Raw genomic sequence first — 17,805 nt, 5'->3', positions numbered from 1 at the left:
ACTTCATATGTGAGGCTTCTTACAGACCCAGCTTGGTTCCCCTGTGTCTTCTCTTGGAGTTGTACCTGGTATTATCACCAGTTTTCATTCAAATCAATTGAGTAATGGGATGATTCTGCTTTTGATTCCTGACCAGGAATCACTTGATCCTGAAAGTCTGGTGAGAAGACATGGTGAAGAGCAAATTCAGTGGTACATAGGATGGCAGAGAAGGGAAAAGAGGAGCTCAGAGAGGTTTTTAAGGAGAACGGCCACATACATGAGTCAGGGGTTTTGGCCCATGGAAGGAAATGATGAATCGGTTCCTTAAAAGAAAGGATGGGACATTAAAGGACACTATCAACAGAGTTAAAAGGCAACCCATGAGAATTGCCTGGTGGTCCAGTGGTTGAGACTCTGTGCTCCTAATGCAGGGGGCCCTGGTTTGATCCTTGGTCCCACATGCAATTAAAAGTTCAAATGCCACAACTAACAGATCCTGCATGCTGTGACTATGAATAAAAGAACCCATGTGCCACAAGGAAGATCAAAGATCCTGAGTGCTGCAACTAAGACCTGGTGCAGCCAAATAAATAAATATTTTTTAAAAAGCAAGTGACTCTTTTCATAGGGTCTGTCTTAAAAAAATAAAAGGCAACCCATTGAATGGGAGAAATTATTTGCAAATCACATCTGATGAGGGAGTGATATGCAGAATATATAAAGAGCTTCTACAGCTCAACAATAAAAAAACTAACAAGTCATTTAGGAAATGGGTAAAGGATTTAAATAGACATTTCTCCAAAAGAGATATACAGATGGCCAACAAGCATATGAAAAAAATGCTCAGCATCACTAATCATCAGGGAAATGCACATCAAAACCAAGATGACATGAAAACAGAAGATAACAAGTGTTAGCAAGGATGTGGAAAAATGGAATCCTTGTGCATTGCTGGTTGGAATGTAAAATAGCACAGTTGCTATGGCAAACAGCATGAAGTTCCTCAAAAACTTAAACACAGAATTACCCTATGACTTCGTAATTCCACTTCTGGTTATATACCCAAAGGAACTGAAAGCAGGAACTTTAATACCAAAGTTCATAGCAGCAGTACTCAGAATAGCCAACTGTGGAAGCCACTGAAGTGTCCATCAACAGATGAATGGATAAACAAAATGCAGGTGTGTACAAAACCAGGGGATATCATTCAGCCTTAAAAAGTATGCTACATGCTACAGTATGAACGAACCTCGAGGATATTACGATAAGCCAGTCACAAAAATATGAATACTGTTTGATTCCACGTGTTAAGGTGCATAGGGCAGTAAATTCCTAGAAACAGAAAGTAGAATGGTGGTTATCAGGGTTGGGGGAGAAGGGAATGGGGAGCGATCATTTGATGACTATGGAGGTTCAGTCTGGGAAGATAAAAAAGTTTTAGAGATGGATGGTGGTGATCATTGAACAACAGTGGAAATATCCTTAATGCCACTAAACTATACACTTAAAAATGGCTACGATAGTACATTTTATGTGAACACATACACACACATACCACTTGGGAAAATGGGAAGATTGGGTAGGAAGAAGTGGGGTGAAATGAGAGAAATTCAAACTTCCAAAGGAGCTTTTCTCATGGTGGGTTCATCATGTTCAAGGCGGGGTTGCCTGCCATGGATTCAACAAACTCTGCTGGAGTTACTCTGTGTGAAAGGGCTGAGTCATTAAAATTCTATACATGTGAGAGTCTTGCTTCATGTGACTGTCTGAGGCAATGCGGCCTTGTGGAAAGAGAATGAGTGTCCTTTCATTTTCCTACTTTCAGCGATTGCCTTTCGCTAGCCCTCTGCCATGTGCGGTGTGAGCAACAAAAGAAGTTTCTGCCCTCACACTGTAGCAAAATGGCAGACATGTTAAAAATGCAACGGCGTGTTATGCTTGCTTTTCAGAGCTAAAGCCAGGTCATCCGGCGTGTGAGAGGCCACCAGGAGTGTCTCTTCCCAACTCTGTGTTCACATTGGTAGCTTGATTGGGTATTTACACCACAGAAATCAGCAAATGCTACAAATCTTTTGAATCTCAGCTCTGTCACTGGCTGTGTAATCACTTAGGCGAATCACTTAGCCTCCCCAGCCTCAGTTTCCTTATTTGTAAAATGGCTAGAGTAAATGTCGGTTCTTTTCTCTCTCCTAGGAAGAGAACAATTTGACACTTAGGATGCATCATTGCTTGCTCCTGGATGACAAGAAGCCTGTCTCTCCTCAGATTAATATCTGATACCTTACCTCATCCCCTCAGTTGGCACCAAAGTTGCCCCAGACTGGGGGGTGTCCAGAGAGGGCAGTAACTGATCCTGCCCTTGGGGTACACACTTATTATGTACCCAGTGAGCACTAAGGAAGGGGGAGAGACTAGTGATGGAGGAGATGATAACTGCTTTGCGTAGTTCATTGTTTCTTTATTTTTGGCTGTGCTGGGTCTTCGTTGCTGTGGGGGCTACTCTCTAGTTATGGTTCATGGGCTTCTCATCACTGTGGCTTCTCTTGTTGCAGGATGCAGGCTCTAGGTGCGTGGGCTTCAGGAGTTGTGACACAGGGGCTCATTAGCTGTGGCTGTCGGGCCCTAGAGCGTGCAGGCTTCAGTAGTCGTGGGGCACGGGCTTAGTTGCTCTGCAGCATGTGGAATCTTCCCAGACCAGGGTTTGAACACATGTCTCCTGCATTGGCAGGTTGATTCTTATCCACTGCACCAATAGAGAAGTCCCCATTGTTTCTTTTTTTAAATAAAATTTTTTTTTAAATTGAAGTATAGCTGATTTACAACGTTGTATTAGTTTCTGGTATACAGCAAAGTGATTAATATATATATATATATATGTTCTTTTCCATTATAGGTTATTATAAGATAATCAATATAGTTCCTTGTGCTATACAGTAGGTCCTTGTTGCTTATCTATTTTTGTTGTTCAGTTGCCCAGACATGTCCTACTCTTTGTGACCCCATGGACTACAGCACACCAGGCCTCCGCATCCCTCACCATCTCCCGAAGTTTGCCCAAGTTCACGTCCATTGCATCGGTGGTGCCATCCAACCATCTCATCCTCTGACGTCCTCTTCTCCTTCTGCCCTTGTGTTAGTTTCTGCTGTACTATAAATTGAATCAGTTATATGTACATGTATATTCCCTTCCTCTTGAACCTTCCTCCCACCCACTCTCATCCCACCCCTCTAGGTCATCACAGAGCACCCATCTGAGCTCCCTGCACTATACTGCAGGTTCCCACTAGCTATCTGTTTTACACACAGCAGTGTGTATATGTCGGGGCTTCCCCAGTGGCTCAGCAGTAAAGAATCTGCCTGCAGTGCAGAAGACCCAAGTTCAATCCCTGGGTCAGGAGGATCCCCTGGAGGAGGGCATGGCGACCCACTCCAGTATTCTTGCCTAGAGAATTCCACAGACAGAGGAGCCTGGTGGGCTACAGTCCATAGGGTTGCAAAGAGTCAGACACGGCTGAAGTTAGACACAACTCAGCATGCACGCACACAGTGTATATATATCAATCCTAATAACCCATTGTTTCATTGTTTATACTTGATCCCATGGCCTGCAATATTATGGATGTTTCACAACAACTGAATTTTAACTACAGTAGCGGCCAAAAATTGTTGAGGAAGGCAAGATGGGGCATGGGGAAGAACTCTGGCCTTGGAGTTAGATCTGGATTTGTCTCCCAGTTCTGTCATCACTAGTGGTTTGGCCTTAGGTAACTGATTGCCTATGTCTGAACTTCAGTTTCTCCAACTGTAAAAATGGAGATGATGACAACTATTGTATAGATGTGTTAAATGGCAAGGGGAAGACAACGGAGACAATACCATTTGGTAATCTGTCAAGAATAATTATATGTGCCATCGAACGTGAGCAGTAATATTGCCAGTTACCTAACATCTATTCTCTCCCTAGTCCAAAACAGAAGAACCCCTATTTTATTTGAAGTAACAAAGCATCCAGCTTACAGACTACGTTTCCAGGGCTTCACTAGTGGTCCAGTGGTTGGGAATCCACCTGCAATGCAGGAGATCCCGGTTCGATCCCTGGGTGGAGAAGATCCCCTGGAGAAGGGAAAGGCTACCCACTCCAGTGTTCTGGCCTAGATAATTCCATGGACTGTTTAGTCCATGGGGTCACAAAGAGTTGGACACAACTGTGAGACTTTCACTTTCACTGAAGCTCTCACGCCTAGAGCCCATGCTCTGAAGCCACTGCAATGAGAAGCCCAGGTACTGAAACTACAGACAGTAGCCCCCACTAGCCGCAACTGAGGAAGCCAGAGAGCAGCAGTGAAGACCCAGCACAGTCAAAAATAAATAAATTAATCTTGAAAAGAAAAAAGTAGTAAGAAGAGAAAAAAGACAACATTTCCTTACTGCTACAGGAAGCCAGTCTTCTTTTTTTGTTTTGAAATTGGATTCTTTATTATAACTCTTTAGAACCAGCCTTCTGACTAAGTTTCAGCCAATGAGGTGTAAGTGGAAGAGTTGAAAGGACTTCTGGAGATGTTACTTCAAGGGATTAACTCAGTCAAGTGAACCTCTTCTGCTTTTCCCCCCTTTCTCTTCTCGCCTGGAATCTGATGTTCCAACAGCCGTGCTCGGCCTTGAAGTGACCTTGAAAATGGAAGCTCTGAGCCATGATGGTAGAACAGAATGAGACGAACAGCCTGGGTCCATGATATTGGTGGTGTACTATTCCCGCCCTCTTCTGCCTACCTCTGGACCACTTTTATTTGACAGAGAAACACAATTGTCTCTTGTTTAAACTTCTGTTATTTTGGATTTTCTGTTACATACAGCTAAATCTAACCTGTCTGAATACTGTTGAATGGAGCTATGGGAGACACGAGGGGAGAGGGGTCATCTCATGTGGAGCACTTGCCTTGGGCTCAGATGGTCTACACATTTACGTGGTATCAGGGTTTCCACTTGACTTCTCAGCATTTGACTCTGTTAAACATTCCTTTCTTCTTAAAACTCTCATTCCCTGGCTTCTGTGACCTGGTGTTTGTGGGGTCTCTCTCTCTCTCCCTTTTGAGTTTATATGCATTTTATTTTAGACAAACTACACGAATCATTTTTTCCCCTCAAAAACAATGCCTCCACTCCAAACAAATCCGCATCAAAATAAATGAAGAGCTCAAGATGACATCAGTCCCAGTGTTTTGTGGATGAAAAGCAGCAGCCGGTCAGTTATGACAACAGGTGATGCTCCAAAGTCACTGCCAAGTTTGTTAACATTTTCCCACTTGTAAGCCATCCTTAAAATCATATATGGGGGTCACACCATCCTCATGGTAGTTCAACAGAGAAACCATGCCATCTGGATTCATGTTTTTGCTGATAAAAAATGGACAATTTAAAAAATCTTATTTATTTTTTATGTGCTGTACTGGGTCTTCATTGCTGTGCTCAGGGTCTACTCTTCATCGTGGTGTGCTGGCTTCTCATTGCAGTGGCTTCTCTTGTTGCTGAGCATGGGCTGTAAGTGTTCTGGCTTTAGTAGTTGCAGTTTGCAGGGTCTTGAGCTACTACTAAGTAGTTGTGGCATGTGGGATCTTCCTGGACCAGGGATTGAACCCGTGTCCCTTGCATTGGCAGGTAGATTCTTAACCACTGGACCACCAGGCAAGTCCCAAGAACTGATAGGTTTTGAAGTCAGCAAGGATGCACTTGATTTGTTCTGCAGCTCCTGTCATATAAAAGGTTTTATTCTTTCTGGTCTCTGTTCTTCATGTTTCCCTTTGACTGACTTCATGTCATCTTTGATGTACTTCTTGTAGGCTTCTTTCATCAAGGTGGTTTCCTGCAAGTGATGGTTCATGACAATAGCAACATGAGTGATTACTGTGCTTTCAGTACCTTAGCCTTCCAAGCCTTCAGTGAAAGCATTTCCACCAATGAGTGATTCATCAATGTTACCCTTTGTCCTGTTGATCACCTTCCCCTTCACCTCCAGACACAGCCCTCTGCGACCTCCCAGATCTTGTAGATGTTGGAGAACATCTCATGAGGGCTGATGCGGTCATGATGGTCATGAGGAGAAGATCATGATGGCAACTGGAGGGACATGACTTTGGTGCTAGGTTCCTAGAAGCCTGGAGCTCAGAGTAAGCACTGTGCAGCCAGAGTGGTGCTTTGGGGGGTGGGGTGGGTGGGAGGAGAAAAGTGTGGGATCTCTTTTGATTATCAAGTGACAGAAACTTTGACTTCTGGCTTCAACAACAACATCAAAAGAAGAGTCCAGGATTACGTTTCGACCCAGCTGAATAGAGGGATTCAAACAACAGTACAGAGACAGAAGCGACATTTAAAATACTTAACAATTGGCATTGCATTGTCATTGAACAGATGTCAGAGAAGGTGTTCTGGAAGTCTCCTGCCGGGCCAAGCATCAACTCTTTAGTTACTGGGTCATAGGGAAGTTCAGGGGTTCCAGAAAGGTGACTAGGAGAAAGTGGGGGAATGATTCGTATCCCCAGGGGGTTCTGGGAAGCATTTACTTCCCAACAGAAATATTTCAACAATAATCAGCCATTCCAATGAATACCAGATAAATAACAGCCCTGTGTTAGGACCTGGTTCAATTCAGTTCAGTTCAGTTGCTCAGTTGTGTCCGACTCTTTGCGAGCAGATGGACTGTAGCACGCCAGGCTTCCTTTTCCATCACCAACTCTCAGGGCATGCTCAAACTCAGGTCCACTGAGTCGGTGATGCCATCCAACCATCTCATCCTCTGTTGTCCCCTTCTCCTCCTGCCTTCAATCTTTCCAAGCAAAAGTGTCTTTTCCAATGGGTCAGTTATTCATATCAGGTGGCCAAAGTATTGGAGCTTCAGCTTCAGCATCAGTCCTTCCAATGAATATTCAGGACTGATTTCCTTGAGGATTGACTGGTTTGATCTCCTTGCAGTCCAAGGGACTCTCAAGAGTCCCCTCCAACACCACAGTTCAAAAGCATCGATTCTTTGGCACTCAGCTTTCTTTATGGTCCAACTCTCACATCCATACATGACTACTGGAAAAACCATGGCTTTGACAAGATGAACTTGGTTACTCTTTTTTCTTTTTTTCTGTCTCTCAGCTGTACTATGCCATATAGACTATGTTCTCAGACAGTCTCTCTCCCCTGGCTGAGAGATGGCTGCCCAGTGACTCCCAGGGCTACGTTCTTCCTCATTCACATTCAGCAAAGAGGATTGAGGCTCTTTCCCCAAGAAACCCTAACATGAAGTCGGAGATTTGCTCTGATGGAGCTGGCTGAGATCATATGCACAATCTTGATTGATGAATGTGGCTTGGGGAGGCTTGGAGAGGCTTGGAATGAGAGACTGGCTTAGGTAAGTTCTCCTACTCCACCACTGGAGCCTCAGCTTAGAGGTAGCTTCTTTGGAGTAGGTAGGCTTAGAGTGGGGCTGCTATCCCCCAAAGAAAAACTGGGGTACTGTTGTCAGAAGAAGAGGGGGAATGAATGTAACGTGCAATGGCTTGTTATAGCAGTAACAGGAAACCACAAACACAGTGGCTTCAAACAACACAAATTATTCTCTTATAGTTCTGGAGGTCAGAAGTCTGAACTGAGACTTCCGAGGCTGAGATCAAGGTGTTGGCAGAGTTGTGTTCCTTCAGGAGGTTCTGGGGAGAATCCCTTTCGTTTCTTTTTCTAGCTCCTGGAGTCTCCCTACATTCCTTGGCTCATGGTCATATCACTCCCACTTCTGGTTCTGTTGTTACATTTCTTTCTCTGACTCTGACCCTCCTTCCACCCTTACATAAGGACCCTGTGATTTCACTGGAGCCATCTGGATAATTCAGGGTAATTTCCCCATTTAAAAATCCTTGACTTAAGCATATCTGCAAAGTTCCTTTTACCATGTAAGGTAACATATTCACAGAGTCCAGGGATTAGAACGTGGACATCTTTGGGCCAGAGGAACAGGGTGAGAGGTAGACATTATTCTGCCTATCACAGAGTGGGTTCCGGATGGTAAAGGTAACAAGTGTCTGTTATCTCCTTTGCCTGCCACCTCTCTGACTACTCTTCTATCTTTTGTATATCTATCCTCTTTTACCTGACTTTGAATATTGGGTTTCTCAGCTTTCAGCTCTAGACTTCTTCTATCCTTGCTTTATATTCTCTCCCCAGGCAAACTCACTGAGTCCAGGGCATGATTACCAACTATGGTTACATATTCACATCTCCGGCTCAAATATCTCTGAGTCCAGACCAGTTATCTAAATGTCCATTTAACACCTCCACTGGGCTGTCTCAATGGCCCGCCAAATTCAAGATGTCTAAAACCTTGCCAAATCCAGCCCTAAGTCAGTAACTGGAACCACCAACCCTCCAGTTATGGGAGTCAGAAACTTAGACAATCATCCTTTATTCTTCCTCCCAATTCAATCCTTAACTGAGCCTTTTCGTTTTCCTTTAATATATGTTATCTATTTCTTTGACTGTAAGGTCTTGCCAGATCTTTGCTGCAGCATGTGGGATCTTTTAGTTGCAACACTTTTACTCTCAGTTGCGGCATGTGGGATCTAGTTCCTTGCCCAGGGATCGAACTCAGGCCCTCTGCTTTGGGAGTTCAGATCTTAGTCACTGGACCACCAGGGAAGTCCTCTCTTTTTATTTTTTAAATTATTTGATTGCATTTTATTTGTAGTAACAATAATCATTAAAACCAAACCAAACAAACAATAAGCTAAAAACAAAACCAAAAACCCTCCACACTGAAAGGGAATAATACCCATTTCAAAAGTTCGATTGAGCTTTTTCAATTTTACCTTCTTGATCTTAAAAACATCAATTTCTCTGTCTACTCACCTTTCACTCCAAGCCACCACTTTTGTCTAAGCTCTTGTTTGGACTTCTGCATTGGCCACCTAAACTAGCCTCTGGATCCATTAGGATCCACCTCCAGTTTGTTCCACACCATTGCCAAGATTATTTTTCCAAAATGCAAATCTGATCATTTAACTCACCCACTCAGAACACTTTACTGGCTTTCCATTGCTCTTAGGAGAGAGATCAAAACCCTTCCGATGGTATCTCAGGGTTTGCAGGGTCTACTCCCTGTCTGTTTCTCTAATCTTGCCTCCCTTCAAGAGTCTACTGGGTTTCCTGCCCGTGGATGCTGCCGAGAGAGCATCATTGAAGTCTTCTCCCACTCCACTGCCGTCATGTCTAAGTCACGGTCTCCCAAAGAGCCCGAACAGCTGTGGAAGCTCTTCATCGGAGGATTAGCTTCCAAACAACTGATGAGAGTCTAAGGAGCCATTTTGAGCAATGGGGAATGCTCACAGACTGTGTGGTAATGAGGGATTCAAACACCAAGTGCTCCAGAGGCTTCCGGTTTGTCACGTACGCCACGGTGGAGGAGGTGGATGCGGCCATGAATGCGAGGCCACACAAGGCAGACGGAAGAGTTGGGGAACCAAAGCGGGCCATCTCAAGAGAAGATTCTCAAAGACCTGGTGCCCACTAAACTGTGAAAAAGGTTTCTCTTGGTGGCATTAAAGAAGACACTGAAGAACGTCACCTGAGAGATTATTTTGAAAATAATGGGAAAAAAGTATGGGAAAATTGAAGTGATTGAAAACATGACTGACCGAGGCAGTGGCAAAAAGAGAGGCTTTGCTTTTGCAACCTTTGATGACCATGACTCCGTAGACAAGATTGTCATTGAGAAATACCACACTGTGAATGGGCACAAGTGTGAAGTGAGAAGCCCCGTCTAAGCAAGAGATGGCCAGTGCTTCATCCAGCCAGAGGGGTGGAAGTGGTTCTGGAAACTTTGGTGGTGGTCGTGGAGGTGGTTTCGGTGGGAATGACAACTTTGGCCATGGAGGAAACTTCAGTGGTCGAGGTGGCTTCGGTGGCAGCCATGATGGTGGTGGATATGGTGGTAAGTGGGGATGGTTATAATGTATTTGGTAATAATGGAAGCAATTTTGGAGGTGGTGGAGGCTACAATGATTTTGGCAATTACAGCAATTGATCTTCAAATTTTGGACCCATGAAAGGAGGAAACTTTGGAGGCAGAAGTTCTGGCCCCTATGGTGGTGGAGGCAAAAACCACGAAACCAAGGTGGCTATGGTGGTTTCAGCAGCAGCAGTAGCTATGGCAGTGGCAGAAGGTCTTATTTACTGCCAGGAAACAAAGCTTAGCAGGAGAGGAGAGCCAGAGAAGTAACAGGGAAGCTACAGGTTACAACAGATTTGTGAACTCAGCCAAGCACAGTGGTGGCAGGGCCTAGCTGCTACAAGGAAAACATGTTTTAGACAATACTCATGTGTATGGGCAAAAAACTCGAGAACTGTACTTGTGACTAATTGTATAACAGGTCATTTTAGTTTCTTTTCTGTGGAAAGTGCAAAGCATTCCAAGAAAGGGTTGTAATGTAGTTTTTTTTTTTTTGCACCCATGTTATTGATTGCTAAATGTAATAGTCTGATCATGATGCTGAATAAATGTCTTTTTTTTTTTTTTAAGAGTCTATTGGTCTATTGGTCTCTCAATGCACAGATTGGGAGAAAATATTTGCAAATAATGTGATGGACAAGAGATTAGTCTCCAAAGTTTACAAACAGCTCTTGAGGCTTAATAGCATCAAAACAAACAACCCCATCAAAAAATGGGCAGAATTTCTAAATAGACATTTCTCCAAAGAAGACATTCTGATGGCTAAGAGGCAGATGAAAAGACGTTCAACATTGCTAATTACTAGAGAAATGTAAATCAAAACTAAACTGAGATATCACCTCACGCCAGTCAAAATAGCCATCATTTAAAAATCTACAACAATAAATGCCTGAGAGGGTGTGGAGAGAAGGTAACCCTCCTACACTGTTGGTGGGAATGTAAATTAGTATAGCCAGTCTGGAGAACAGTATGAAGTTTCCTTAAAAAACTAAAACTAGAGCTACCATCTGACCCTGCAATCCCACTCCTGGGCATACATCTGGAGAAAAATATGGTCCAAAATGATACTTGCATCCCAATGTTCATTGCAGCATTGTTTCCAATAGCCAAGACATGGAAGCAACCTAAATGTCCATCGGCAGAGGAATGGATAAAGACGATGTGGTACATATACACATATTTTAATGGAATATTACTCAGCCATTAAAAATAATGAAATAATACCATTTGCAGCAACATGGATAGACCTAGAGATTGTCATACTGAGTGAAGTAAGTCAGAGAAGGAGAAATATTGTATGACAACTCTTATATGTGGAATCTAAAAAGAAATGATACAAATGAACTTATTTACAAACCAGAAACAGACTCACAGACTTAGAGAATGAGCTTATGGTTGCTGGAGGTGGAGGATGGATGGGGGGAGGGATAGTTATGAAGTTTGAGATTGACATGTACATGTGGCTATATTTAAAATGGACAACCAGCAGGGTCCTACTGTATAGCACACGGAACTCTGCTTAATGTTACGTGGCAGCCTGGATGAGAGGGAAGTTTAGCAGAAGGTGGATACATAAATGTGTGTGGCTGAGTCCCTTTTCTGTGCACCTGAAACACTATCACAGTATTGTTAATTGGCTATACTCCAAAATAAAATACAAAGTTGTTGTTTTTTTTACAAAGAGTCTTTTGATCCTTTATTTCTTTTTCCCCCCTCAAACTTGCCATATTCTTTCTCATCATTTAACCATGGCATATTCTGTGCAGTCTGCTAGACCTCTAATTCATCTTTCGTTTTTTCCTGGACCCTTTTCAATCGCCTGGACTAGATCAAATTCTCCCATTGTAGGCTGTCATTGATTTCCCTGATAGACTGTGTATTTCACCTAGGTAGTGCTAACACAATTCTAATTTTCCATTTACTTGTCTACTCCTTTGATTAATTCTTGTTCTCCACAACACAACCACTATGAGTCTGTAAGCTCCAAGGAAGCAAGGGCTCTGTCTGTGTCTGTTCACCGTGAAATCCCAGCCTCTTGCTCTGGAGGCAGTTCGTCTCTTCAGATCACAGATGCACATGCTCATCTGTGGATCAGGACACTAAGGTTTGCTCCGAGGTCATATAGCCAGCAGGTGGGTAAATTCCAAATGTGACTCCCAAACCTGTCCTTTCTTCTTTTCACTCCGCTGTCCTCTCAGGTGGGGGAAGGGTTGGGATTGTGCCATTTTGGGGTGTGCAGTTCTAGAAACTTCATCTGCTTCCTGAAGTCTTTGGAAATGAATCTGAAAAAGGCTGACAGTTGGCCTGAACTCACAGGGGTGGCGGGGTGGTGGTGGGGAGTTCTGCTTTCCCTTTTTCTTCCTTTTATGTTTTGGCTTCCGCCCTCCTTCTGTTTTTCTCCTTCCTTTCCTTTCTTCCTCCCCATTTTCCAAAATATGCACGAAGTTTCTGCTCATTGCCAGACTCTGTTCAGGAGGGTCAGAGTCTCTGTCCTCAAAGAGCTCAAAGTCTAGTCTGTTCGAGTCTAGGTCAAGAAAATAAATTCCAATCCAGTTTCATTTCCTCTTCTGTAAAATGGGCATTGTTCTTACTACACCAGAGTTTCTGGGTGCATGTAACTACACTCACTCTGGAATGAAATTTATTAGAAGGACATTGGATGGATCCCAGGATTGAAAAGAAAGCAGGAGACCCAGACCCAGGAAACAGGAGGGTGCGCAGCTAATGGAGCCAAGAAACTTGCTTGTGAGGACAATGCCCCTGGCGCTGCTCCCACTGTGACTATCCCAGTTGTTCCCGTGTCTTTGCAACTGTTCCCCAAGATTCAAAGACCCAGGTGGGAGCATCCCATGAAGCAAGCAGACTCCAGCTGCCTAGCTGTATGAACAGGAGGGAACTGCCCCCTTTCATGGAAGAATGGGAGTTGGCACTCAGAAATGAGAACTGCTGCTCTCATTTCCCTGTGATTCTTGGGTGACACCAGGGTCAAAGGATCTCTTGAGAGGTCACCTATCCAGCCAGTCCCTGGACAACGATCAGCTCTTAAGTAACAGGACTGGAACTTGAATTTGGGTCTAGCTGGCAGAGGAGCAGTTAGACCTTTTGGCTGCAAGCCGCAGACATCACCTCTGCCAGTTTTCAGCAAAACAGAATTTATTGGAGGGATGTGGTCAAGGCTCAAAGATTTATAGGTAGCTGGAGAAGTAAGTTAGGGGACAGACAGGAACCAAAGGAGAGATGGAGGGTCTAGGATCAGGGGGAGACACATTGACACTTGAGTGCTGCCACCAGCAGTGTAATGAATGACCTCCAACAAGATCTCCTATCTTGGCTGCACTGTCTCTAAATTCAAATTCTCAGGAGAATGTGTTTGACAAGGTTAGTTTCCATCATGGACCTATCCTCCAGGGTGAGAAGAAGGATATGGTTTCTTTAGTGGCATGAGTCATTTGGAGTTACTTTTCCATCAAGGTCACAAAGAAAATTAATACATTGTTGAGGGGTATATCAGTTATCTATTACTGAAATGATAGTGCATAGCAAAGAATCACATGTTTCCAAAGCAAGCAACAATAAGCTTATACATCTGGTGGTCAGCTAGACAGCTCCACTGATTTCAGTTGGACTTACATGTCTGGGGGCTTCCCTGATAGCCCAGTTGGTAAAGAATCCGCCTGCAATGCAGGAGACCCCAGTTCACTTCCTGGGTCGGGAAGATCCCCTGGAGAAGGGATAGGCTACCCACTCCATTATTTTTGGGCTTCCCTTGTGGCTCAGCTCATAAAGAATCCGCCTGCAGTGCAGGAGACCCCGGTTCGCTTCCTGGGTTGGGAAGATCCCCTGGAGAAGGGAAAGGCTACCCACTCCAGTATTCTGGCCTAGAGAATTCCATGGACTGTATAGTCCATGGGGTCGCAAAGAGTCCGACACAACTGAGCGACTTTCACTTTCACTACATGTCTGGGGGTTGCCTGGCTATTGGCTGATTTAGTCTGACCTTGTCTGGGAGAACTAGGCTCTCTGGTTCTGGTCTCCTAGTGGGTTACTTCTGATATCTTCTCCTGGGTAATGGCAGAGGCAGGAGAGAAGGCAAATCCTATCACACAGTGTTTTTTAAGGCCCACCTTACATCACATTTGCTAATATCCTAATGGCCAAAGCAAGACACATGACTAAGACCAGGATTTGAGTGAGAGCACTGAAATTTCATGGCAAAGGCTATCAATACAGTTGGCCTTCTCTCCACATCTGCATGTTCCACACTCACTGATTCAACTGACCATGGATCAAAAATGTTTGAAAAAAAGAATTCCAGAAAGTTCCAAAAAGCAAAACTACTTACATAGCATTTACATTGTATTTACAAGTATTTAAACAGCATTTACAATGTATTAGAGATGATAAGTAATCTAGAGATGATTTAAAGTATAGCGGAGGATATGCATAGGTTATGTACAAATACCATGCAGATTTTGGTATCTGAATTGGGGGTGCAGAGTCATGCTTGTCCTAGAACAAGTCCTCAGCAGATACTGAGCAAAGACTGTACATGGGAAGGTGAAGAATTGGTGCTTTTCTGCAGCCCACTGGGAAATGCCTAAAAGGAGCCAATGTCTGTGACAGACATCAAAGTCCACGGTCTCTCCATGTTCCACACCACCTGGGGCACCAACCAAAGGTGTTTTTCTCCAAGATGGGCCTCTGTCCTTATTCAATTGTATTACTTTGAACATTAATTTCATGAGAACAGGGACTTCTGTCTGTTTTATTCGCCTGTAACTCCATTGTCTACAAGAGTTCCTGATGCGTAGCTGGTGCTTAACAAATACTGGCCAAATGAAAATTACCTTGGAAACTTACCTTATGCGTCTAACCAAAGTTTTTAGTTTTGTGAGGAGGCTGTGCACTATGGAGTAAAGCGCTTAGATTTGGAGACAAATCAACCTGAGTTTGTATCTGGGCTTCATCCTTTCCTACCAGTGATCTTGGACAAATTAGTCAGTCTTCTTGAGCCTTATTTCCCTCCAGCAGAAACCATTTGGGTGGCTTTTCAGTGCAACTTCCCCATTTTCTGGTAATTGTCCCTCTCATCTTCATATATTTCTTGTGCTGGGGTTTCTATATTTTGTGACCCTGTTCCCCTCCTCCAACCCTATCTCAGCTGATTGGACCAAGGGAATGGATCTGAACTAAAATGGGCCAATCAGAATCTGTCAGGAATTTGGAATTTCAGTCTTAGTCTGATTGGCCTCTTAAATGGAGGAGACAGGCACGCAGGAGCTGGCTATGGCCATTTCACACCAGAGACAGCTGGTCTACAGCAGGAGAGAGGAATAGAGCCCTCATTCAAGATTATTTCTCAGGCCCAGTCAGCTATAAAACAGCTGGCTAGGCAGCTAGGTAACCCCTGGTGTAATAGTTAAGGGTGTAGTCTCTGGTGCCAGTCTGAACCTTGGTTCAGCTTCTGGCTCTATCACTTACTAGCTGAGCCATTTCACTTCTCTGTGCCCTGGTTCTCATCTGTAAAATGGGAATGATATCAATACCTACTTCATGAGGTTGCTGTAATGATTAAATAAAAGTGCATAGAAGAATATCTAGTATATGGAGAGCACTAATCCATGTGCATGTATTCCAGATCATAGTTTCTGATTCTTAAAATTAATACCCCATTCCCACCCCAACCCACCTCCTTTCAGGAAGCACTCACTTCAGTGGATTGCTGATTCCAGTGCAAAGAATCTGAACGAATACCACTTTCACATGCGAAATGGGGGAAGTTAAGAATCTTCAAGTTCTTAGAGAGGATTCAATGAGATGAGTACAACTCTTGGCACACTGTAGGAACTCACTATTTGCAAGCTTCTCATCCTTCCTACTCTGCTTTCCTCAGGCTCCAGCTGGGGCCAAGCATGGGAGAAGGTGCTTCTCGTATGGATGGTCTTGGCCATAGCTTGATTTGGTTCCTTTCCAGGTGAGCCAGATCTGTTCTTACAAGATTCTTGGAACCACTGATCTCGATACCTCATTCTGAACTCAGATGCGTGAATCATTGATCCTGAGGTGCCTCCCCCCAGAAGACTTCATCTCCAATGCACTCTAGATTTTTTTTCCTGCTGAGGAAGTGACCCAGGGCACAGCAGCTCTTGGTGGAGGCAGGGCTGGTGTGGGGAGCATGAGTAGACAGATAGGAAACTTACCTTGCTATTTGTCCTCTGCTGATACCATCTCTTTCCTGGTCTTTGGGAGCTACATGTTGCTGTTTAGTTGCTAAGTCGTATCTGAGCCACTGGACTGCCGGGGAAGTCCCTAGAAAGAGCTTCTTGATTCATGTGATGGTATTCCAGGGTGAACAAGTCCATGACAGGAGGGTTTTCTTCCTCTCGGCTGGCTTCCTCAGCCCTCCCAGCTCCACCTTTTGAGGCCCCTACTCTATGACCACCCAGCTCAGTACCTGCACCAAGGCCAGCAAAGGCAGAGTTATGTGTGGTGGGAGGTTCTAGGAACATTTTTTTTCCCAAAAAATTGTTGTGTAGTTGCTTCATAATATTATGTTAGCTTTAGGTCAGCAAAATAGTAATCCAACAGTTAAATCCACTACAAAATGATCACCACAAGCTCAGTAACCATCTGTTACCATGCAAAATTATTACAATATTTCGACTATGTTTCTTAGGCTGCATATTACTTCCTTGTGGCTTATTTATTTTCTTAATATAATTGGAGGCTTGTATCTCTTAATTCCTTTCATTTATTTTCCCCAATCTCCCAATCCTTCCTGGCAACCATCAGTTTGCCCTCTGTGTCAGCAACTCTGTTTCTGTTCTGTTGTGTTTGTTACTGTATAAGTGAGATCATACAATAATTGTTCTACTCTGACATTTCACTTAGCATAATATCCTCTAGGTCTGCCCGTGTTGTTGTTAATGGTAGAATTTCATTCTTTTTATGGCTGTGTAATATTCCACTGGAGGAAAGCATGGCAACTCCAGTATTCTTGCCTAGAGAACTCCATGGACAGAGGAGCCTGGCGGGCTACAGTCCATAGGGTCAAACAGACTTGGACATGACTGAAGCAACTTAGCAGAATATTCCATTGCATATATATATACTACATCTTTTATTATCCATTCTTCTACTGATGGACATTTAGGTTGCTTCCATATCTTGGCTATTATAAATAATGTTGCAATGAACCTAGGGTGCATACATCTTTTCAGGATACTGTTTTTATTTTCTTTGGGTAAATATGCAGAAGTAGAATTGCTGGACCATACAGTAGATCCATTTTTAATTTTTTGAGGATCCTCCATACTGCTTTAAAGTGGCTGCACTAATTTACATTCCCAACAGCAGTACATAAGGTGGTCTTCTGCATCCATTTGCCTCTGGGTTGGGGGGTGGGGGAGGGTGGGTAATTCCCCTGAGATGAGTCAGCAGTTGTCATCATCCCTGATCCTACCCCTTCTCTCCTGTGGGGGGAAAAGTTGTGGATGTGGAAAAGGCCATAAGGTTGGTAGATGCTGCTGGGGATCCATAAATCCGTGGTGCCGCGGGTTCTCCTCCTGCTCATTGGCCCCAGTCCTTGACTGGGATTCTGCCTCCAATTCCCTACATAGTTCTCCACTTGCACATGAACATAGCTTCAGACTCTGCATATTACCTTCTCCTTAGTTGCACCAGTCAAGCATCTGGCAAGGCCACACCAAATTCCCCACCCCTCCTTGGTTCCCAGACCTGGAACTGCCTGTCTTCTGCTACTGAATCTGTCACTGGAGCTGGGTCCGTGTTCCCTAGGCCCATCTGCCAAACATCCTCCCCACTGGCGTCAGCCCAACATTTCA

The 17,805-nt window shown here is 44.0% G+C and overlaps 1 pseudogene; it reads right to left on the bottom strand.

Moving 5' to 3' along the window:
- Positions 1 to 5,270: 5,270 nt before the first annotated feature.
- On the bottom strand, positions 5,271 to 6,042 carry LOC122698906 (annotated as a pseudogene).
- Between the last annotated feature and the right edge of the window lie 11,763 nt (positions 6,043 to 17,805).

This window comes from Cervus elaphus, chromosome 8, assembly GCF_910594005.1.
Source record: "Cervus elaphus chromosome 8, mCerEla1.1, whole genome shotgun sequence".
NCBI lineage: Eukaryota > Metazoa > Chordata > Mammalia > Artiodactyla > Cervidae > Cervus > Cervus elaphus.
This window is presented reverse-complemented; position numbering and strand designations above follow the sequence as displayed.